Genomic DNA, 25488 nt, shown 5'->3' with positions numbered 1-25488 from the left:
ACCTGTTATGCTCCTCCTCCTCCTGCTGTTTCTGCAGGAGCTCTGTCTCCTCATGCTGCTTGTGTTTCAGCATCTCCTGAAGAACCTGCAGCTCCTTCTGCTTCTGCAACCTCAACTCCTTCAGCTGCTCCAACAAACTGTTCTCCAACTCCTCCTTCTCACACCGCAAACACTCCAATCAGGCCACAGGCCCCACTAGTGACACAGAACCACACACACACACACACACACACACACACACACACACACACACACACACACACACAGAGAGATAAACATGTATAAATGTATAAGAATTTGTGGATAAAATTATTATGAGATTATTTATAATGAAACGACTACACTACACAACCACTTCTTCCTTTTATTTACATATTATACAGATATTTAGAGATATTTACATTTTATTTACCCGCGTGCGTCTCTCTTCTCCAAGGTAGCGGAGAGATATGAAGGGATAAAAGGGGAAAAGAATAAAATGTACGTCGGTTTTAAATTCGCAGGCTACCTGCGCTGAAGGCGTGGAAAACGAGCACGTGACGGAAAGGCTTCCGTACCCCATGGGTCCAAATCACATGCCCAGCAAAGTAGCCTTAAACCTGGACACACAATGGAGACCATTTGACCCTTTAAAATCATACTACAACCAGACTTCCAGGCCCAAGAGGTCACACAGTCATGCCCAGCAAAGTAGCTCTGGGCCTGGGCACACTTCACGCAGTTTGACCGTTTAAATAAAACTAGAAACAGACTTCCTGGCCCAAGAGGTCACACAGTCATGCCCAGCAAGGTTGCTTTAAACGTGGGCACACTTCAGACCGTTTCACTCTTTAAATCATTCAAAGCACCACATTTCAAGGCCCAAGAGGTCACAGAATCATGCCCATCAAAGTAGCTCTGGGCCTGGGCACACTTCACGCAGTTTGACCCTTTAAATAATACTACAACCAGACACATACAGGTGCGCACATATACACAGATACACATTCTGTTTAATTTCTTCACATCTGCAGACTAGAGTAAGCTGAGGGTATAGTGTTAAACCAGGTACTACATAAACAGTATATAGTATATATACAGAGGATATAGTGTTAAACCAGGTACTACATACAGAGTATATAGTATACATACAGAGTATATAGTTTGACCAAAAGATCGTGCTTATCTTTGATCTCCTGGTTCTTCATCTCCAGCGCCACTTTCAGACTCATAATGTCCTCCTCTATGGGCTGGTATAACACACACACGAATCATCACTACAGCCAGTACAATGGAAAGGTGGGAATGTGTACTGAATGTGTACTGACGTTATAAGTGAAAGGTGGAGCTACTGGTGGATGTGTACTGACACTATAAGGGATCTCTACCTGCAGTGACAGTCTGAGCTTCTCAAGTTCTTCCTCCAGAGATTTCTTCTCCTGTTCACAGGCCATTTTCATATCTGCCAGAGCAAGTATCATTACTGCTGGATATAACATAGATTGTATATACTACATAATTACTACTGAATATATAAAATATAAAATATATAGTACTATACATATATTAGTATCACTTTTATTGGAGCCTAAAGGCTAACATTCATTATTAGTTATGTTAGTATTATTGCATTTCCATAGTACTTACTCTTGATGGACCTGTTATGCTCCTCCTCCTCCTGCTGTTTCTGCAGGAGCTCTGTCTCCTCCTGCTGCTTGTGTTTCAGCATCTCCTGAAGAACCTGCAGCTCCTTCTGCTTCTGCAACCTCAACTCCTTCAGCTGCTCCAACAAACTGTTCTCCAACTCCTCCTTCTCACACCGCAAACACTCCAATCGGGCCACAGGCCCCACTAGTGACACAGAACCACACACACACACACACACACAAAGAGAGAGATAAACATGTATAAATGTATAAGAATTTGTGGATAAAATTATTATGAGATTATTTATAATCAAACGACTACACTACACAACCACATCTTCCTTTTATTTACATATTATACAGATATTTAGAGATATTTACATTTTATTTACCCGCGTGCGTCTCTCTTCTCCAAGGTAGCGGAGAGATATGAAAGGATAAAAGGGGAAAAGAATAAAATGCACGTCGGTTTTAAATTCGCAGGCTACCTGCGCTGAAGGCGTGGAAAACGAGCACGTGACGGAAAGGCTTCCGTACCCGATGGGTCCAAATCACATGCCCAGCAAAGTAGCCTTAAACCTGGACACACAATGGAGAGCATTTGACCCTTTAAAATCATACTACAACCAGACTTCCAGGCCCAAGAGGTCACACAGCCATGCCCAGCAAAGTAGCTCTGGGCCTGGGCACACTTCACGCAGTTTGACCGTTTAAATAAAACTAGAAACAGACTTCCTGGCCCAAGAGGTCACAGTCATACCCAGCAAAGTACGTTTAAACCTGGAAACAAATCAGATCCTTTCTGTCATTCAAAGGAATGGGCCTGCAACTCACAACCACATCCCCAGTGAAGCGCACCGTCACCCAGCCACACTACCCCACCTTGCCCGTCCTGGAACAACCACACCTCCAGGGCACCACATGCCAATCTCTCATGCCCAGCAAACTGCAACCTCACGCAGCCAGGCCACACACTGTCTCCCCTTGTACAGTCCAAGGACGAACTCCTCCACAAACCTGGTGTTCACGCGCACACACGCAATTACAACGAATTGGTGGAGAACTTTGAAACAAACGTGCTGACTTTGAATACTCACATCTAGGCTGGGCCAGGTCCAAATGGCCTGCAGCTCGGTGCGCATTAACTGCTTGACTGTCCGTCACGAACGCCACCTGCCAAGCGTTCGTTCCGTCCCTGGCGGATTTTAAAAAATCGTAGCGTGAGAACGATGGGTCCGATCCGCGTGCCGCTTAAAGGCGATTACAGGGGAGATGCAACCCTTTCCAAAGAACCATGAAAAGACTTTCTACTCCCAAGGAAACGAGATATTAAGCCGCAATGACATCCGACGCGCGCATTTTCTCCGCCGCGCAGCACATTTAAAAAAATCATAGCGTGAAAACCGTGGGTTCGATCCGCGTGCCGCTCGAAGGCGATTACAGGGGAGATGCAGCCCTTTCCAAAGAGGCATGAACAGACTTCCTACTACCAAGGAGCCCAAAGATATTAAGCCGCAAATACGTCCTACGCGCGTCTTTTCTACGCCGCGCACCACATTTAAAAAATCGTATCGGAAGAACGGTGGGTCCAATCCGCGTGCCGCTTAAAGGCGATTACAAGGGAGATGCAAACCTTTCCAAAGAGCCATGAAAAGACTTTCTACTCCCAAGGAGACAATAGATATTAAGCCGAAATGACGTCCGACGCGCGCATTTTCTCCGCCGCGCACCACATTTAAAAAAATCATAGCGTGAAAACCGTGGGTTCGATCCGCGTGCCGCTCGAAGGCGATTACAGCGGAGATGCAGCCCTTTCCAAAGAGCCATGAAAAGACTTTCTACTCCCAAGGAGACAAGAGATATTAAGCCGAAATGACGTCCGACGCGCGCATTTCCTCCGCCGCGCACCACATTTAAAAAAATCATAGCTTGAAAACCGTGGGTTCGATCCGCGTGCCGCTCGAAGGCGATTACAGGGGAGATGCAGCCCTTTCCAAAGAGCCATGAACAGACTTTCTACACCCAATGAGACAAGAGATATTAAGCCGCAAATACGTCCGGCGCGCGTCTTTTCTCCGCCGCGCAACACATTTAAAAAAAATCGTAGCGTGAAAAACGTGGGTTCGATCCGCGTGCCGCTCGAAGGCGATTACAGGGGAGATGCATCCCTTTCAAAAGAGCCATGAACAGACTTTCTACTCCCAAGGAGACCAGAAATATTAACATATAAAGCGTTACGCTCCAGTCGGATGAACGAGAAACGCTTGTACAATTGCAACGAATTGGAGGAGAAAGTTTAAACAAACGCGCTGACTTTGAACGCTCACATCTAGGCCGGGCCAACTCCAAATGGCGTGCAACTCGGTGCGCATCACCTCCATGACTGTCCCTAACGAACGCCACCTGCCACGCTTTCGGCCCGTCCCTGGCGGCATTAAAAAATCGTAGCGTGATAACGATGGTTCCGATGCGCGTGCCGCTCGAAGGCGATTACAGGGGAGATACAGCCCTTTCCAAAGAGCCATGAACAGACTTTCTACTCCCAAGGAGACAAGAGATATTACGCGCATTTTCTCCGACGCGCACCACGTTTAAAAAATCGTAGCGTGAGAACGGTGGGTCCGATCCGCGTGCCGCTTAAAGGCGATTACAGGGGAGATGCATCCCTTTCCAAAGAGCCATGAACAGACTTTCTACTCCCAAGGAGACCAGAGATATTAACAGATAAAGCGTTACGCTCCAGTCGGATGAGCGAGAAACGCTTGTACAATTGCAACGAATTGGAGGAGAAAGTTTAAACAAACGCGCTGACTTTGAAGGCTCACATCTAGGCCGGGCCAGGTCCAAATGGCCTGCAACTCGGTCCGCATCACGTCCATGACTTTTCCTAACGAACGCCACCTGCCAAGCTTTCGGCCCGTCCCTGTCGGCATTAAAAAATCGTAGCGTGATAAGGATGGTTCCGATCCGCGTGCCGCGCGAAGGCGATTACAGGGGAGATGCAGCCCTTTCCAAAGAACCATGAAAAGACTTTCTACTCCCAAGGAGACAAGAGATATTAAGCCGCAATGACGTCCGACGCGCGCATTTTCTCCGCCGCGCAGCACATTTAAAAAAATCATAGCGTGAAAACCGTGGGTTCGATCCACGTGCCGCTCGAAGGCGATTACAGGGGAGATGCAGCCCTTTCCAAAGAGGCATGAACAGACTTCCTACTCCCAAGGAGCCCAAAGATATTAAGCCGCAAATACGTCCTACGCGCGTCTTTTCTACGCCGCGCACCACATTTAAAAAATCGTATCGGAAGAACGGTGGGTCCAATCCGCGTGCCGCTTAAAGGCGATTACAAGGGAGATGCAAACCTTTCCAAAGAGCCATGAAAAGACTTTCTACTCCCAAGGAGACAATAGATATTAAGCCGAAATGACGTCCGACGCGCGCATTTTCTCCGACGCGCACCACATTTAAAAAAATCATAGCGTGAAAACTGTGGGTTCGATCCGCGTGCCGCTCGAAGGCGATTACAGCGGAGATGCAGCCCTTTCCAAAGAGCCATGAAAAGACTTTCTACTCCCAAGGAGACAAGAGATATTAAGCCGCAATGACGTCCGACGCGCGCATTTTCTCCGACGCGCAACACATTTAAAAAAATCATAGAGTGAAAACCGTGGGTTCGATCCGCGTGCCGCTCGAAGGCGATTACAGGGGAGATGCAGCCCTTTCCAAAGAGCCATGAACAGACTTTCTACTCCCAATGAGACAAGAGATATCAAGCCGCAAATACGTCCGGCGCGCGTCTATTCTCCCCCGCGCAACACATTTAAAAAAAATCGTAGCGTGAAAACCGTGGGTTCGATCCACGTGCCGCTTAAAGGCGATTACAGGGGAGATGCAGCCCTTTCCAAAGAGCCATGAAAAGACTTTCTACTCCCAAGGAGACAAGAGATATTAAGCCGAAATGACGTCCGACGCGCGCATTTCCTCCGCCGCGCACCACATTTAAAAAAATCATAGCGTGAAAACCGTGGGTTCGATCCGCGTGCCGCTCGAAGTCGATTACAGGGGAGATGCAGCCCTTTCCAAAGAGGCATGAACAGACTTCCTACTCCCAAGGAGCCCAAAGATATTAAGCCGCAAATACGTCCTACGCGCGTCTTTTCTACGCCGCGCACCACATTTAAAAAATCGTATCGGAAGAACGGTGGGTCCAATCCGCGTGCCGCTTAAAGGCGATTACAAGGGAGATGCAAACCTTTCCAAAGAGCCATGAAAAGACTTTCTACTCCCAAGGAGACAATAGATATTAAGCCGAAATGACGTCCGACGCGCGCATTTTCTCCGCCGCGCACCACATTTAAAAAAATCATTGCGTGAAAACCGTAGGTTCGATCCGCGTGCCGCTCGAAGGCGATTACAGCGGAGATGCAGCCCTTTCCAAAGAGCCATGAAAAGACTTTCTACTCCCAAGGAGACAAGAGATATTAAGCCGAAATGACGTCCGACGCGCGCATTTCCTCCGCCGCGCACCACATTTAAAAAAATCATAGCTTGAAAACCGTGGGTTCGATCCGCGTGCCGCTCGAAGGCGATTACAGGGGAGATGCAGCCCTTTCCAAAGAGCCATGAACAGACTTTCTACACCCAATGAGACAAGAGATATTAAGCCGCAAATACGTCCGGCGCGCGTCTTTTCTCCGCCGCGCAACACATTTAAAAAAAATCGTAGCGTGAAAAACGTGGGTTCGATCCGCGTGCCGCTTAAAGGCGATTACAGGGGAGATGCATCCCTTTCAAAAGAGCCATGAACAGACTTTCTACTCCCAAGGAGACCAGAAATATTAACATATAAAGCGTTACGCTCCAGTCGGATGAACGAGAAACGCTTGTACAATTGCAACGAATTGGAGGAGAAAGTTTAAACAAACGCGCTGACTTTGAACGCTCACATCTAGGCCGGGCCAACTCCAAATGGCGTGCAACTCGGTGCGCATCACCTCCATGACTGTCCCTAACGAACGCCACCTGCCACGCTTTCGGCCCGTTCCTGGCGGCATTAAAAAATCGTAGCGTGATAACGATGGTTCCGATGCGCGTGCCGCTCGAAGGCGATTACAGGGGAGATACAGCCCTTTCCAAAGAGCCATGAACAGACTTTCTACTCCCAAGGAGACAAGAGATATTACGCGCATTTTCTCCGACGCGCACCACGTTTAAAAAATCGTAGCGTGAGAACGGTGGGTCCGATCCGCGTGCCGCTTAAAGGCGATTACAGGGGAGATGCATCCCTTTCCAAAGAGCCATGAACAGACTTTCTACTCCCAATGAGACAAGAGATATCAAGCCGCAAATACGTCCGGCGCGCGTCTATTCTCCGCCGCGCAACACATTTAAAAAAAATCGTAGCGTGAAAACCGTGGGTTCGATCCGCGTGCCGCTTAAAGGCGATTACAGGGGAGATGCAGCCCTTTCCAAAGAGCCATGAAAAGACTTTCTACTCCCAAGGAGACAAGAGATATTAAGCCGAAATGACGTCCGACGCGCGTCTTTTCTACGCCGCGCACCACATTTAAAAAATCGTATCGGAAGAACGGTGGGTCCAATCCGCGTGCCGCTTAAAGGCGATTACAAGGGAGATGCAAACCTTTCCAAAGAGCCATGAAAAGACTTTCTACTCCCAAGGAGACAATAGATATTAAGCCGAAATGACGTCCGACGCGCGCATTTTCTCCGCCGCGCACCACATTTAAAAAAATCATAGCTTGAAAACCGTGGGTTCGATCCGCGTGCCGCTCGAAGGCGATTACAGGGGAGATGCAGCCCTTTCCAAAGAGCCATGAACAGACTTTCTACACCCAATGAGACAAGAGATATTAAGCTGCAAATACGTCCGGCGCGCGTCTTTTCTCCGCCGCGCAACACATTTAAAAAAAATCGTAGCATGAAAAACGTGGGTTCGATCCGCGTGCCGCTCGAAGGCGATTACAGGGGAGATGCAGCCCTTTCAAAAGAGCCATGAACAGACTTTCTACTCCCAAGGAGACCAGAAATATTAACATATAAAGCGTTACGCTCCAGTCGGATGAACGAGAAACGCTTGTACAATTGCAACGAATTGGAGGAGAAAGTTTAAACAAACGCGCTAACTTTGAACGCTCACATCTAGGCCGGGCCAACTCCAAATGGCGTGCAACTCGGTGCGCATCACCTCCATGACTGTCCCTAACGAACGCCACCTGCCACGCTTTCGGCCCGTTCCTGGCGGCATTAAAAAATCGTAGCGTGATAACGATGGTTCCGATGCGCGTGCCGCTCGAAGGCGATTACAGGGGAGATACAGCCCTTTCCAAAGAGCCATGAACAGACTTTCTACTCCCAAGGAGACAAGAGATATTACGCGCATTTTCTCCGACGCGCACCACGTTTAAAAAATCGTAGCGTGAGAACGGTGGGTCCGATCCGCGTGCCGCTTAAAGGCGATTACAGGGGAGATGCATCCCTTTCCAAAGAGCCATGAACAGACTTTCTACACCCAATGAGACAAGAGATATTAAGCCGCAAATACGTCCGGCGCGCGTCTTTTCTCCGCCGCGCAACACATTTAAAAAAAATCGTAGCGTGAAAAACGTGGGTTCGATCCGCGTGCCGCTCGAAGGCGATTACAGGGGAGATGCATCCCTTTCAAAAGAGCCATGAGCAGACTTTCTACTCCCAAGGAGACCAGAAATATTAACATATAAAGCGTTACGCTCCAGTCGGATGAACGAGAAACGCTTGTACAATTGCAACGAATTGGAGGAGAAAGTTTAAACAAACGCGCTGACTTTGAACGCTCACATCTAGGCCGGGCCAACTCCAAATGGCGTGCAACTCGGTGCGCATCACCTCCATGACTGTCCCTAACGGACGCCACCTGCCACGCTTTCGGCCCGTTCCTGGCGGCATTAAAAAATCGTAGCGTGATAACGATGGTTCCGATGCGCGTGCCGCTCGAAGGCGATTACAGGGGAGATACAGCCCTTTCCAAAGAGCCATGAACAGACTTTCTACTCCCAAGGAGACAAGAGATATTACGCGCATTTTCTCCGACGCGCACCACGTTTAAAAAATCGTAGCGTGAGAACGGTGGGTCCGATCCGCGTGCCGCTTAAAGGCGATTACAGGGGAGATGCATCCCTTTCCAAAGAGCCATGAACAGACTTTCTACTCCCAAGGAGACCAGAGATATTAACAGATAAAGCGTTACGCTCCAGTCGGATGAGCGAGAAACGCTTGTACAATTGCAACGAATTGGAGGAGAAAGTTTAAACAAACGCGCTGACTTTGAAGGCTCACATCTAGGCCGGGCCAGGTCCAAATGGCCTGAAACTCGGTCCGCATCACGTCCATGACTTTTCCTAACGAACGCCACCTGCCAAGCTTTCGGCCCGTCCCTGTCGGCATTAAAAAATCGTAGCGTGATAAGGATGGTTCCGATCCGCGTGCCGCGCGAAGGCAATTACAGGGGAGATGCAGCCCTTTCCAAAGAACCATGAAAAGACTTTCTACTCCCAAGGAGACAAGAGATATTAAGCCGCAATGACGTCCGACGCGCGCATTTTCTCCGCCGCGCAGCACATTTAAAAAAATCATAGCGTGAAAACCGTGGGTTCGATCCACGTGCCGCTCGAAGGCGATTACAGGGGAGATGCAGCCCTTTCCAACGAGGCATGAACAGACTTCCTACTCCCAAGGAGCCCAAAGATATTAAGCCGCAAATACGTCCTACGCGCGTCTTTTCTACGCCGCGCACCACATTTAAAAAATCGTATCGGAAGAACGGTGGGTCCAATCCGCGTGCCGCTTAAAGGCGATTACAAGGGAAATGCAAACCTTTCCAAAGAGCCATGAAAAGACTTTCTACTCCCAAGGAGACAATAGATATTAAGCCGAAATGACGTCCGACGCGCGCATTTTCTCCGACGCGCACCACATTTAAAAAAATCATAGCGTGAAAACCGTGGGTTCGATCCGCGTGCCGCTCGAAGGCGATTACAGCGGAGATGCAGCCCTTTCCAAAGAGCCATGAAAAGACTTTCTACTCCCAAGGAGACAAGAGATATTAAGCCGCAATGACGTCCGACGCGCGCATTTTCTCCGACGCGCAACACATTTAAAAAAATCATAGCGTGAAAACCGTGGGTTCGATCCGCGTGCCGCTCGAAGGCGATTACAGCGGAGATGCAGCCCTTTCCAAAGAGCCATGAACAGACTTTCTACACCCAATGAGACAAGAGATATTAAGCCGCAAATACGTCCGGCGCGCGTCTTTTCTCCGCCGCGAAACACATTTAAAAAAAATCGTAGCGTGAAAACCGTGGGTTCGATCCGCGTGCCGCTCGAAGGCGCTTACAGGGGAGATGCAGCCCTTTCCAAAGAGCCATGAACAGACTTTCTACTCCCAATGAGACAAGAGATATCAAGCCGCAAATACGTCCGGCGCGCGTCTATTCTCCGCCGCGCAACACATTTAAAAAAAATCGTAGCGTGAAAACCGTGGGTTCGATCCGCGTGCCGCTCGAAGGCGATTACAGGGGAGATGCAGCCCTTTCCAAAGAGCCATGAACAGACTTTCTACACCCAATGAGACAAGAGATATTAAGCCGCAAATACGTCCGGCGCGTCTTTTCTCCGCCGCGCAACACATTTAAAAAAAATCGTAGCGTGAAAAACGTGGGTTCGATCCGCGTGCCGCTTAAAGGCGATTACAGGGGAGATGCAGCCCTTTCCAAAGAGCCATGAAAAGACTTTCTACTCCCAAGGAGACAAGAGATATTAAGCCGAAATGACGTCCGACGCGCGCATTTCCTCCGCCGCGCACCACATTTAAAAAAATCATAGCGTGAAAACCGTGGATTCGATCCGCGTGCCGCTCGAAGGCGATTACAGGGGAGATGCAGCCCTTTCCAAAGAGGCATGAACAGACTTCCTACTCCCAAGGAGCCCAAAGATATTAAGCCGCAAATACGTCCTACGCGCGTCTTTTCTACGCCGCGCACCACATTTAAAAAATCGTATCGGAAGAACGGTGGGTCCAATCCGCGTGCCGCTTAAAGGCGATTACAGCGGAGATGCAGCCCTTTCCAAAGAGCCATGAAAAGACTTTCTACTCCCAAGGAGACAAGAGATATTAAGCCGAAATGACGTCCGACGCGCGCATTTCCTCCGCCGCGCAACACATTTAAAAAAAATCGTAGCGTGAAAAACGTGGGTTCGATCCGCGTGCCGCTCGAAGGCGATTACAGGGGAGATGCATCCCTTTCAAAAGAGCCATGAACAGACTTTCTACTCCCAAGGAGACCAGAAATATTAACATATAAAGCGTTACGCTCCAGTCGGATGAACGAGAAACGCTTGTACAATTGCAACGAATTGGAGGAGAAAGTTTAAACAAACGCGCTGACTTTGAACGCTCACATCTAGGCCGGGCCAACTCCAAATGGCGTGCAACTCGGTGTGCATCACCTCCATGACTGTCCCTAACGAACGCCACCTGCCACGCTTTCGGCCCGTCCCTGGCGGCATTAAAAAATCGTAGCGTGATAACGATGGTTCCGATGCGCGTGCCGCTCGAAGGCGATTACAGGGGAGATACAGCCCTTTCCAAAGAGCCATGAACAGACTTTCTACTCCCAAGGAGACAAGAGATATTACGCGCATTTTCTCCGACGCGCACCACGTTTAAAAAATCGTAGCGTGAGAACGGTGGGTCCGATCCGCGTGCCGCTTAAAGGCGATTACAGGGGAGATGCAACCCTTTCCAAAGAACCATGAAAACACTTTCTACTCCCAAGGAGACAAGAGATATTAAGCCGCAATGACGTCCGACGCGCGCATTTTCTCCGCCGCGCAGCACATTTAAAAAAATCATAGCGTGAAAACCGTGGGTTCGATCCACGTGCCGCTCGAAGGCGATTACAGGGGAGATGCAGCCCTTTCCAAAGAGGCATGAACAGACTTCCTACTCCCAAGGAGCCCAAAGATATTAAGCCGCAAATACGTCCTACGCGCGTCTTTTCTACGCCGCGCACCACATTTAAAAAATCGTATCGGAAGAACGGTGGGTCCAATCCGCGTGCCGCTTAAAGGCGATTACAAGGGAGATGCAAACCTTTCCAAAGAGCCATGAAAAGACTTTCTACTCCCAAGGAGACAAGAGATATTAAGCCGCAATGACGTCCGACGCGCGCATTTTCTCCGCCGCGCAGCACATTTAAAAAAATCATAGCGTGAAAACCGTGGGTTCGATCCACGTGCCGCTCGAAGGCGATTACAGGGGAGATGCAGCCCTTTCCAACGAGGCATGAACAGACTTCCTACTCCCAAGGAGCCCAAAGATATTAAGCCGCAAATACGTCCTACGCGCGTCTTTTCTACGCCGCGCACCACATTTAAAAAATCGTATCGGAAGAACGGTGGGTCCAATCCGCGTGCCGCTTAAAGGCGATTACAGCGGAGATGCAGCCCTTTCCAAAGAGCCATGAAAAGACTTTCTACTCCCAAGGAGACAAGAGATATTAAGCCGCAATGACGTCCGACGCGCGCATTTTCTCCGACGCGCAACACATTTAAAAAAATCATAGCGTGAAAACCGTGGGTTCGATCCGCGTGCCGCTCGAAGGCGATTACAGGGGAGATGCGGCCCTTTCCAAAGAGCCATGAAAAGACTTTCTACTCCCAATGAGACAAGAGATATCAAGCCGCAAATACGTCCGGCGCGCGTCTATTCTCCGCCGCGCAACACATTTAAAAAAAATCGTAGCGTGAAAACCGTGGGTTCGATCCGCGTGCCGCTTAAAGGCGATTACAGGGGAGATGCAGCCCTTTCCAAAGAGCCATGAAAAGACTTTCTACTCCCAAGGAGACAAGAGATATTAAGCCGAAATGACGTCCGACGCGCGTCTTTTCTACGCCGCGCACCACATTTAAAAAATCGTATAGGAAGAACGGTGGGTCCAATCCGCGTGCCGCTTAAAGGCGATTACAAGGGAGATGCAAACCTTTCCAAAGAGCCATGAAAAGACTTTCTACTCCCAAGGAGACAATAGATATTAAGCCGAAATGACGTCCGACGCGCGCATTTTCTCCGCCGCGCACCACATTTAAAAAAATCATAGCTTGAAAACCGTGGGTTCGATCCGCGTGCCGCTCGAAGGCGATTACAGGGGAGATGCAGCCCTTTCCAAAGAGCCATGAACAGACTTTCTACACCCAATGAGACGAGATATTAAGCCGCAAATACGTCCGGCGCGCGTCTTTTCTCCGCCGCGCAACACATTTAAAAAAAATCGTAGCGTGAAAAACGTGGGTTCGATCCGCGTGCCGCTCGAAGGCGATTACAGGGGAGATGCAGCCCTTTCAAAAGAGCCATGAACAGACTTTCTACTCCCAAGGAGACCAGAAATATTAACATATAAAGCGTTACGCTCCAGTCGGATGAACGAGAAACGCTTGTACAATTGCAACGAATTGGAGGAGAAAGTTTAAACAAACGCGCTGACTTTGAACGCTCACATCTAGGCCGGGCCAACTCCAAATGGCGTGCAACTCGGTGCGCATCACCTCCATGACTGTCCCTAACGAACGCCACCTGCCACGCTTTCGGCCCGTCCCTGGCGGCATTAAAAAATCGTAGCGTGATAACGATGGTTCCGATGCGCGTGCCGCTCGAAGGCGATTACAGGGGAGATGCAGCCCTTTCCAAAGAACCATGAAAAGACTTTCTACTCCCAAGGAGACAAGAGATATTAAGCCGCAATGACGTCCGACGCGCGCATTTTCTCCGCCGCGCAGCACATTTAAAAAAATCATAGCGTGAAAACCGTGGGTTCGATCCACGTGCCGCTCGAAGGCGATTACAGGGGAGATGCAGCCCTTTCCAAAGAGGCATGAACAGACTTCCTACTCCCAAGGAGCCCAAAGATATTAAGCCGCAAATACGTCCTACGCACGTCTTTTCTACGCCGCGCACCACATTTAAAAAATCGTATCGGAAGAACGGTGGGTCCAATCCGCGTGCCGCTTAAAGGCGATTACAAGGGAGATGCAAACCTTTCCAAAGAGCCATGAAAAGACTTTCTACTCCCAAGGAGACAATAGATATTAAGCCGAAATGACGTCCGACGCGCGCATTTTCTCCGCCGCGCACCACATTTAAAAAAATCATAGCGTGAAAACCGTAGGTTCGATCCGCGTGCCGCTCGAAGGCGATTACAGCGGAGATGCAGCCCTTTCCAAAGAGCCATGAAAAGACTTTCTACTCCCAAGGAGACAAGAGATATTAAGCCGAAATGACGTCCGACGCGCGCATTTCCTCCGCCGCGCACCACATTTAAAAAAATCATAGCTTGAAAACCGTGGGTTCGATCCGCGTGCCGCTCGAAGGCGATTACAGGGGAGATGCAGCCCTTTCCAAAGAGCCATGAACAGACTTTCTACACCCAATGAGACAAGAGATATTAAGCCGCAAATACGTCCGGCGCGCGTCTTTTCTCCGCCGCGCAACACATTTAAAAAAAATCGTAGCGTGAAAAACGTGGGTTCGATCCGCGTGCCGCTCGAAGGCGATTACAGGGGAGATGCATCCCTTTCAAAAGAGCCATGAGCAGACTTTCTACTCCCAAGGAGACCAGAAATATTAACATATAAAGCGTTACGCTCCAGTCGGATGAACGAGAAACGCTTGTACAATTGCAACGAATTGGAGGAGAAAGTTTAAACAAACGCGCTGACTTTGAACGCTCACATCTAGGCCGGGCCAACTCCAAATGGCGTGCAACTCGGTGCGCATCACCTCCATGACTGTCCCTAACGGACGCCACCTGCCACGCTTTCGGCCCGTTCCTGGCGGCATTAAAAAATCGTAGCGTGATAACGATGGTTCCGATGCGCGTGCCGCTCGAAGGCGATTACAGGGGAGATACAGCCCTTTCCAAAGAGCCATGAACAGACTTTCTACTCCCAAGGAGACAAGAGATATTACGCGCATTTTCTCCGACGCGCACCACGTTTAAAAAATCGTAGCGTGAGAACGGTGGGTCCGATCCGCGTGCCGCTTAAAGGCGATTACAGGGGAGATGCATCCCTTTCCAAAGAGCCATGAACAGACTTTCTACTCCCAAGGAGACCAGAGATATTAACAGATAAAGCGTTACGCTCCAGTCGGATGAGCGAGAAACGCTTGTACAATTGCAACGAATTGGAGGAGAAAGTTTAAACAAACGCGCTGACTTTGAAGGCTCACATCTAGGCCGGGCCAGGTCCAAATGGCCTGAAACTCGGTCCGCATCACGTCCATGACTTTTCCTAATGAACGCCACCTGCCAAGCTTTCGGCCCGTCCCTGTCGGCATTAAAAAATCGTAGCGTGATAAGGATGGTTCCGATCCGCGTGCCGCGCGAAGGCAATTACAGGGGAGATGCAGCCCTTTCCAAAGAACCATGAAAAGACTTTCTACTCCCAAGGAGACAAGAGATATTAAGCCGCAATGACGTCCGACGCGCGCATTTTCTCCGCCGCGCAGCACATTTAAAAAAATCATAGCGTGAAAACCGTGGGTTCGATCCACGTGCCGCTCGAAGGCGATTACAGGGGAGATGCAGCCCTTTCCAACGAGGCATGAACAGACTTCCTACTCCCAAGGAGCCCAAAGATATTAAGCCGCAAATACGTCCTACGCGCGTCTTTTCTACGCCGCGCACCACATTTAAAAAATCGTATCGGAAGAACGGTGGGTCCAATCCGCGTGCCGCTTAAAGGCGATTACAAGGGAGATGCAAACCTTTCCAAAGAGCCATGAAAAGACTTTCTACTCCCAAGGAGACAATAGATATTAAGCCGAAATGACGTCCGACGCGCGCATTTTCTCCGACGCGCACCACATTTAAAAAAATCATAGCGTGAAAACCGTGGGTTCGATCCGCGTGCCGCTCGAAGGCGATTACAGCGGAGATGCAGCCCTTTCCAAAGAGCCATGAAAAGACTTTCTACTCCCAAGGAGACAAGAGATATTAAGCCGCAATGACGTCCGACGCGCGCATTTTCTCCGACGCGCAACACATTTAAAAAAATCATAGCGTGAAAACCGTGGGTTCGATCCGCGTGCCGCTCGAAGGCGATTACAGCGGAGATGCAGCCCTTTCCAAAGAGCCATGAACAGACTTTCTACACCCAATGAGACAAGAGATATTAAGCCGCAAATACGTCCGGCGCGCGTCTTTTCTCCGCCGCGAAACACATTTAAAAAAAATCGTAGCGTGAAAACCGTGGGTTCGATCCGCGTGCCGCTCGAAGGCGCTTACAGGGGAGATGCAGCCCTTTCCAAAGAGCCATGAACAGACTTTCTACTCCCAATGAGACAAGAGATATCAAGCCGCAAATACGTCCGGCGCGCGTCTATTCTCCGCCGCGCAACACATTTAAAAAAAATCGTAGCGTGAAAACCGTGGGTTCGATCCGCGTGCCGCTCGAAGGCGATTACAGGGGAGATGCAGCCCTTTCCAAAGAGCCATGAACAGACTTTCTACACCCAATGAGACAAGAGATATTAAGCCGCAAATACGTCCGGCGCGTCTTTTCTCCGCCGCGCAACACATTTAAAAAAAATCGTAGCGTGAAAAACGTGGGTTCGATCCGCGTGCCGCTTAAAGGCGATTACAGGGGAGATGCAGCCCTTTCCGAAGAGCCATGAAAAGACTTTCTACTCCCAAGGAGACAAGAGATATTAAGCCGAAATGACGTCCGACGCGCGCATTTCCTCCGCCGCGCACCACATTTAAAAAAATCATAGCGTGAAAACCGTGGATTCGATCCGCGTGCCGCTCGAAGGCGATTACAGGGGAGATGCAGCCCTTTCCAAAGAGGCATGAACAGACTTCCTACTCCCAAGGAGCCCAAAGATATTAAGCCGCAAATACGTCCTACGCGCGTCTTTTCTACGCCGCGCACCACATTTAAAAAATCGTATCGGAAGAACGGTGGGTCCAATCCGCGTGCCGCTTAAAGGCGATTACAGCGGAGATGCAGCCCTTTCCAAAGAGCCATGAAAAGACTTTCTAGTCCCAAGGAGACAAGAGATATTAAGCCGAAATGACGTCCGACGCGCGCATTTCCTCCGCCGCGCAACACATTTAAAAAAAATCGTAGCGTGAAAAACGTGGGTTCGATCCGCGTGCCGCTCGAAAGCGATTACAGGGGAGATGCATCCCTTTCAAAAGAGCCATGAACAGACTTTCTACTCCCAAGGAGACCAGAAATATTAACATATAAAGCGTTACGCTCCAGTCGGATGAACGAGAAACGCTTGTACAATTGCAACGAATTGGAGGAGAAAGTTTAAACAAACGCGCTGACTTTGAACGCTCACATCTAGGCCGGGCCAACTCCAAATGGCGTGCAACTCGGTGTGCATCACCTCCATGACTGTCCCTAACGAACGCCACCTGCCACGCTTTCGGCCCGTCCCTGGCGGCATTAAAAAATCGTAGCGTGATAACGATGGTTCCGATGCGCGTGCCGCTCGAAGGCGATTACAGGGGAGATACAGCCCTTTCCAAAGAGCCATGAACAGACTTTCTACTCCCAAGGAGACAAGAGATATTACGCGCATTTTCTCCGACGCGCACCACGTTTAAAAAATCGTAGCGTGAGAACGGTGGGTCCGATCCGCGTGCCGCTTAAAGGCGATTACAGGGGAGATGCAACCCTTTCCAAAGAACCATGAAAAGACTTTCTACTCCCAAGGAGACAAGAGATATTAAGCCGCAATGACGTCCGACGCGCGCATTTTCTCCGATGCGCACCACATTTAAAAAAATCATAGCGTGAAAACCGTGGGTTCGATCCGCGTGCCGCTCGAAGGCGATTACAGCGGAGATGCAGCCCTTTCCAAAGAGCCATGAAAAGACTTTCTACTCCCAAGGAGACAAGAGATATTAAGCCGCAATGACGTCCGACGCGCGCATTTTCTCCGCCGCGCAGCACATTTAAAAAAATCATAGCGTGAAAACCGTGGGTTCGATCCACGTGCCGCTCGAAGGCGATTACAGGGGAGATGCAGCCCTTTCCAACGAGGCATGAACAGACTTCCTACTCCCAAGGAGCCCAAAGATATTAAGCCGCAAATACGTCCTACGCGCGTCTTTTCTACGCCGCGCACCACATTTAAAAAATCGTATCGGAAGAACGGTGGGTCCAATCCGCGTGCCGCTTAAAGGCGATTACAGCGGAGATGCAGCCCTTTCCAAAGAGCCATGAAAAGACTTTCTACTCCCAAGGAGACAAGAGATATTAAGCCGCAATGACGTCCGACGCGCGCATTTTCTCCGACGCGCAACACATTTAAAAAAATCATAGCGTGAAAACCGTGGGTTCGATCCGCGTGCCGCTCAAAGGCGATTACAGGGGAGATGCGGCCCTTTCCAAAGAGCCATGAACAGACTTTCTACTCCCAATGAGACAAGAGATATCAAGCCGCAAATACGTCCGGCGCGCGTCTATTCTCCGCCGCGCAACACATTTAAAAAAAATCGTAGCGTGAAAACCGTGGGTTCGATCCGCGTGCCGCTTAAAGGCGATTACAGGGGAGATGCAGCCCTTTCCAAAGAGCCATGAAAAGACTTTCTACTCCCAAGGAGACAAGAGATATTAAGCCGAAATGACGTCCGACGCGCGTCTTTTCTACGCCGCGCACCACATTTAAAAAATCGTATAGGAAGAACGGTGGGTCCAATCCGCGTGCCGCTTAAAGGCGATTACAAGGGAGATGCAAACCTTTCCAAAGAGCCATGAAAAGACTTTCTACTCCCAAGGAGACAATAGATATTAAGCCGAAATGACGTCCGACGCGCGCATTTTCTCCGCCGCGCACCACATTTAAAAAAATCATAGCTTGAAAACCGTGGGTTCGATCCGCGTGCCGCTCGAAGGCGATTACAGGGGAGATGCAGCCCTTTCCAAAGAGCCATGAACAGACTTTCTACACCCAATGAGACAAGAGATATTAAGCCGCAAATACGTCCGGCGCGCGTCTTTTCTCCGCCGCGCAACACATTTAAAAAAAATCGTAGCGTGAAAAACGTGGGTTCGATCCGCGTGCCGCTCGAAGGCGATTACAGGGGAGATGCAGCCCTTTCAAAAGAGCCATGAACAGACTTTCTACTCCCAAGGAGACCAGAAATATTAACATATAAAGCGTTACGCTCCAGTCGGATGAACGAGAAACGCTTGTACAATTGCAACGAATTGGAGGAGAAAGTTTAAACAAACGCGCTGACTTTGAACGCTCACATCTAGGCCGGGCCAACTCCAAATGGCGTGCAACTCGGTGCGCATCACCTCCATGACTGTCCCTAACGAACGCCACCTGCCACGCTTTCGGCCCGTCCCTGGCGGCATTAAAAAATCGTAGCGTGATAACGATGGTTCCGATGCGCGTGCCGCTCGAAGGCGATTACAGGGGAGATGCAGCCCTTTCCAAAGAACCATGAAAAGACTTTCTACTCCCAAGGAGACAAGAGATATTAAGCCGCAATGACGTCCGACGCGCGCATTTTCTCCGCCGCGCAGCACATTTAAAAAAATCATAGCGTGAAAACCGTGGGTTCGATCCACGTGCCGCTCGAAGGCGATTACAGGGGAGATGCAGCCCTTTCCAAAGAGGCATGAACAGACTTCCTACTCCCAAGGAGCCCAAAGATATTAAGCCGCAAATACGTCCTACGCGCGTCTTTTCTACGCCGCGCACCACATTTAAAAAATCGTATCGGAAGAACGGTGGGTCCAATCCGCGTGCCGCTTAAAGGCGATTACAAGGGAGATGCAAACCTTTCCAAAGAGCCATGAAAAGACTTTCTACTCCCAAGGAGACAATAGATATTAAGCCGAAATGACGTCCGACGCGCGCATTTTCTCCGCCGCGCACCACATTTAAAAAAATCATAGCGTGAAAACCGTAGGTTCGATCCGCGTGCCGCTCGAAGGCGATTACAGCGGAGATGCAGCCCTTTCCAAAGAGCCATGAAAAGACTTTCTACTCCCAAGGAGACAAGAGATATTAAGCCGCAATGACGTCCGACGCGCGCATTTTCTCCGACGCGCAACACATTTAAAAAAATCATAGCGTGAAAACCGTGGGTTCGATCCGCGTGCCGCTCGAAGGCGATTACAGGGGAGATGCAGCCCTTTCCAAAGAGCCATGAACAGACTTTCTACTCCCAATGAGACAAGAGATATCAAGCCGCAAATACGTCCGGCGCGCGTCTATTCTCCGCCGCGCAACACATTTAAAAAAAATCGTAGCGTGAAAACCGTGGGTTCGATCCGCGTGCCGCTTAAAGGCGATTACAGGGGAGATGCAGCCCTTTCCAAAGAGCCATGAAAAGACTTTCTACTCCCAAGGAGACAAGAGATATTAAGCCGAAATGACGTCCGACGCGCGCATTTCCTCCGCCGCGCAACACATTTAAAAAAAATCGTAGCGTGAAAAACGTGGGTTCGATCCGCGTGCCGCTCGAAGGCGATTACAGGGGAGATGCATCCCTTTCAAAAGAGCCATGAACAGACTTTCTACTCCCAAGGAGACCAGAAATATTAACATATAAAGCGTTACGCTCCAGTCGGATGAACGAGAAACGCTTGTACAATTGCAACGAATTGGAGGAGAAAGTTTAAACAAACGCGCTGACTTTGAACGCTCACATCTAGGCCGGGCCAACTCCAAATGGCGTGCAACTCGGTGTGCATCACCTCCATGACTGTCCCTAACGAACGCCACCTGCCACGCTTTCGGCCTATCCCTGGCGGCATTAAAAAATCGTAGTGTGATAACGATGGTTCCGATGCGCGTGCCGCTCGAAGGCGATTACAGGGGAGATACAGCCCTTTCCAAAGAGCCATGAACAGACTTTCTACTCCCAAGGAGACAAGAGATATTACGCGCATTTTCTCCGACGCGCACCACGTTTAAAAAATCGTAGCGTGAGAACGGTGGGTCCGATCCGCGTGCCGCTTAAAGGCGATTACAGGGGAGATGCAACCCTTTCCAAAGAACCATGAAAAGACTTTCTACTCCCAAGGAGACAAGAGATATTAAGCCGCAATGACGTCCGACGCGCTCATTTTCTCCGCCGCGCAGCACATTTAAAAAAACATAGCGTGAAAACCGTGGGTTCGATCCGCGTGCCGCTTGAAGGCGATTACAGGGGAGATGGAGCCCTTTCCAAAGAGGCATGAACAGACTTCCTACTCCCAAGGAGCCCAAAGATATTAAGCCGCAAATACGTCCTACGCGCGTCTTTTCTACGCCGCGCACCACATTTAAAAAATCGTAGCGTAAGAACGGTGGGTCCGATCCGCGTGCCGCTTAAAGGCGATTACAGGGGAGATGCAAACCTTTCCAAAGAGCCATGAAAAGACTTTCTACTCCCAAGGAGACAAGAGATATTAAGCCGCAATGACGTCCGACGCGCAACACATTTAAAAAAATCATAGCGTGAAAACCGTGGGTTCGATCCGCGTGCCGCTCGAAGGCGATTACAGGGGAGATGCAGCCCTTTCCAAAGAGCCATGAACAGACTTTCTACTCCCAATGAGACAAGAGATATCAAGCCGCAAATACGTCCGGCGCGCGTCTATTCTCCGCCGCGCAACACATTTAAAAAAAATCGTAGCGTGAAAACCGTGGGTTCGATCCGCGTGCCGCTTAAAGGCGATTACAGGGGAGATGCAGCCCTTTCCAAAGAGCCATGAAAATACTTTCTACTCCCAAGGAGACAAGAGATATTAAGCCGAAATGACGTCCGACGCGCGCATTTCCTCCGCCGCGCACCACATTTAAAAAAAACCATAGCGTGAAAACCGTGGGTTCGATCCGCGTGCCGCTCGAAGGCGATTACAGGAGAGATGCAGCCCTTTCCAAAGAGCCATGAACAGACTTTCTACACCCAATGAGACAAGAGATATTAAGCCGCAAATACGTCCGGCGCGCGTCTTTTCTCCGCCGCGCAACACATTTAAAAAAAATCGTAGCGTGAAAACCGTGGGTTCGATCCGCGTGCCGCTCGAAGGCGATTACAGGGGAGATGCAGCCCTTTCCAAAGAGCCATGAACAGACTTCCTACTCCCAAGGAGACAAGAGATATTAACATATAAAGCGTTACGCTCCAGTCGGATGAGCGAGAAACGCTTGAGCAGTTGCAACGAATTGGAGGAGAAAGTTTAAACAAACGCGCTGACTTTGAACGCTCACATCTAGGTCTGGCCAAGTCCAAATGGCGTGCAACTCGGTGCGCATCACCTCCATGACTGTCCCTAACGAACGCCACCTGCCACGCTTTCGGCCCGTCCCTGGCGGCTTTAAAAAATCGTAGCGTGATAACCGTGGGTCCAATCCGCTTGAAGCTCGAAGGCGATTAGAGGGGAGATGCAGCCCTTTCCAAAGAGCCATGAAAAGACTTTCTACTCCCAAGGAGACAAGAGATATTAAGCCGAAATGACGTCCGACGCGCGTCTTTTCTACGCCGCGCACCACATTTAAAAAATCGTAGCGTAAGAACGGTGGGTCCGATCCGCGTGCCGCTCGAAGGCGATTACAGGGGAGATGCAACCCTTTCCAAAGAGCCATGAACAGACTTTCTACTCCCAAGGAGACAAGAGATATTACGCGCATTTTCTCCGACGCGCACCACGTTTAAAAAATCGTAGCGTGAGAACGGTGGGTCCGATCCGCGTGCCGCTTAAAGGCGATTACAGGGGAGATGCAACCCTTTCCAAAGAACCATGAAAAGACTTTCTACTCCCAAGGAGACAAGAGATATTAAGCCGCAATGACGTCCGACGCGCGCATTTTCTCCGCCGCGCAGCACATTTAAAAAAATCATAGCGTGAAAACCGTGGGTTCGATCCGCGTGCCGCTCGAAGGCGATTACAGGGGAGATGCATCCCTTTCAAAAGAGCCATGAACAGACTTTCTACTCCCAAGGAGACCAGAAATATTAACATATAAAGCGTTACGCTCCAGTCGGATGAACGAGAAACGCTTGTACAATTGCAACGAATTGGAGGAGAAAGTTTAAACAAACGCGCTGACTTTGAACGCTCACATCTAGGCCGGGCCAACTCCAAATGGCGTGCAACTCGGTGTGCATCACCTCCATGACTGTCCCTAACGAACGCCACCTGCCACGCTTTCGGCCCGTCCCTGGCGGCATTAAAAAATCGTAGCGTGATAACGATGGTTCCGATGCGCGTGCCGCTCGAAGGCGATTACAGGGGAGATACAGCCCTTTCCAAAGAGCCATGAACAGACTTTCTACTCCCAAGGAGACAAGAGATATTACGCGCATTTTCTCCGACGCGCACCACGTTTAAAAAATCGTAGCGTGAGAACGGTGGGTCCGATCCGCGTGCCGCTTAAAGGCGATTACAGGGGAGATGCAACCCTTTCCAAAGAACCATGAAAAGACTTTCTACTCCCAAGGAGACAAGAGATATTAAGCCGCAATGACGTCCGACGCGCGCATTTTCTCCGCCGCGCAGCACATTTAAAAAAATCATAGCGTGAAAACCGTGGGTTCGATCCACGTGCCGCTCGAAGGCGATTACAGGGGAGATGCAGCCCTTTCCAAAGAGGCATGAACAGACTTCCTACTCCCAAGGAGCACAAAGATATTAAGCCGCAAATACGTCCTACGCGCGTCTTTTCTACGCCGCGCACCACATTTAAAAAATCGTATCGGAAGAACGGTGGGTCCAATCCGCGTGCCGCTTAAAGGCGATTACAAGGGAGATGCAAACCTTTCCAAAGAGCCATGAAAAGACTTTCTACTCCCAAGGAGACAATAGATATTAAGCCGAAATGACGTCCGACGCGCGCATTTTCTCCGATGCGCACCACATTTAAAAAAATCATAGCGTGAAAACCGTGGGTTCGATCCGCGTGCCGCTCGAAGGCGATTACAGCGGAGATGCAGCCCTTTCCAAAGAGCCATGAAAAGACTTTCTACTCCCAAGGAGACAAGAGATATTAAGCCGCAATGACGTCCGACGCGCGCATTTTCTCCGCCGCGCAGCACATTTAAAAAAATCATAGCGTGAAAACCGTGGGTTCGATCCACGTGCCGCTCGAAGGCGATTACAGGGGAGATGCAGCCCTTTCCAACGAGGCATGAACAGACTTCCTACTCCCAAGGAGCCCAAAGATATTAAGCCGCAAATACGTCCTACGCGCGTCTTTTCTACGCCGCGCACCACATTTAAAAAATCGTATCGGAAGAACGGTGGGTCCAATCCGCGTGCCGCTTAAAGGCGATTACAGCGGAGATGCAGCCCTTTCCAAAGAGCCATGAAAAGACTTTCTACTCCCAAGGAGACAAGAGATATTAAGCCGCAATGACGTCCGACGCGCGCATTTTCTCCGACGCGCAACACATTTAAAAAAATCATAGCGTGAAAACCGTGGGTTCGATCCGCGTGCCGCTCAAAGGCGATTACAGGGGAGATGCGGCCCTTTCCAAAGAGCCATGAACAGACTTTCTACTCCCAATGAGACAAGAGATATCAAGCCGCAAATACGTCCGGCGCGCGTCTATTCTCCGCCGCGCAACACATTTAAAAAAAATCGTAGCGTGAAAACCGTGGGTTCGATCCGCGTGCCGCTTAAAGGCGATTACAGGGGAGATGCAGCCCTTTCCAAAGAGCCATGAAAAGACTTTCTACTCCCAAGGAGACAAGAGATATTAAGCCGAAATGACGTCCGACGCGCGTCTTTTCTACGCCGCGCACCACATTTAAAAAATCGTATAGGAAGAACGGTGGGTCCAATCCGCGTGCCGCTTAAAGGCGATTACAAGGGAGATGCAAACCTTTCCAAAGAGCCATGAAAAGACTTTCTACTCCCAAGGAGACAATAGATATTAAGCCGAAATGACGTCCGACGCGCGCATTTTCTCCGCCGCGCACCACATTTAAAAAAATCATAGCTTGAAAACCGTGGGTTCGATCCGCGTGCCGCTCGAAGGCGATTACAGGGGAGATGCAGCCCTTTCCAAAGAGCCATGAACAGACTTTCTACACCCAATGAGACAAGAGATATTAAGCCGCAAATACGTCCGGCGCGCGTCTTTTCTCCGCCGCGCAACACATTTAAAAAAAATCGTAGCGTGAAAAACGTGGGTTCGATCCGCGTGCCGCTCGAAGGCGATTACAGGGGAGATGCAGCCCTTTCAAAAGAGCCATGAACAGACTTTCTACTCCCAAGGAGACCAGAAATATTAACATATAAAGCGTTACGCTCCAGTCGGATGAACGAGAAACGCTTGTACAATTGCAACGAATTGGAGGAGAAAGTTTAAACAAACGCGCTGACTTTGAACGCTCACATCTAGGCCGGGCCAACTCCAAATGGCGTGCAACTCGGTGCGCATCACCTCCATGACTGTCCCTAACGAAAGCCACCTGCCACGCTTTCGGCCCGTCCCTGGCGGCATTAAAAAATCGTAGCGTGATAACGATGGTTCCGATGCGCGTGCCGCTCGAAGGCGATTACAGGGGAGATGCAGCCCTTTCCAAAGAACCATGAAAAGACTTTCTACTCCCAAGGAGACAAGAGATATTAAGCCGCAATGACGTCCGACGCGCGCATTTTCTCCGCCGCGCAGCACATTTAAAAAAATCATAGCGTGAAAACCGTGGGTTCGATCCACGTGCCGCTCGAAGGCGATTACAGGGGAGATGCAGCCCTTTCCAAAGAGGCATGAACAGACTTCCTACTCCCAAGGAGCCCAAAGATATTAAGCCGCAAATACGTCCTACGCGCGTCTTTTCTACGCCG

This window comes from Electrophorus electricus, chromosome 5, assembly GCF_041902795.1.
Source record: "Electrophorus electricus isolate QZ-2024a chromosome 5, ASM4190279v1, whole genome shotgun sequence".
NCBI lineage: Eukaryota > Metazoa > Chordata > Actinopteri > Gymnotiformes > Gymnotidae > Electrophorus > Electrophorus electricus.
The sequence above is the reverse complement of the archived record's forward strand: the minus strand, read 5'-3'. Positions refer to the sequence as shown.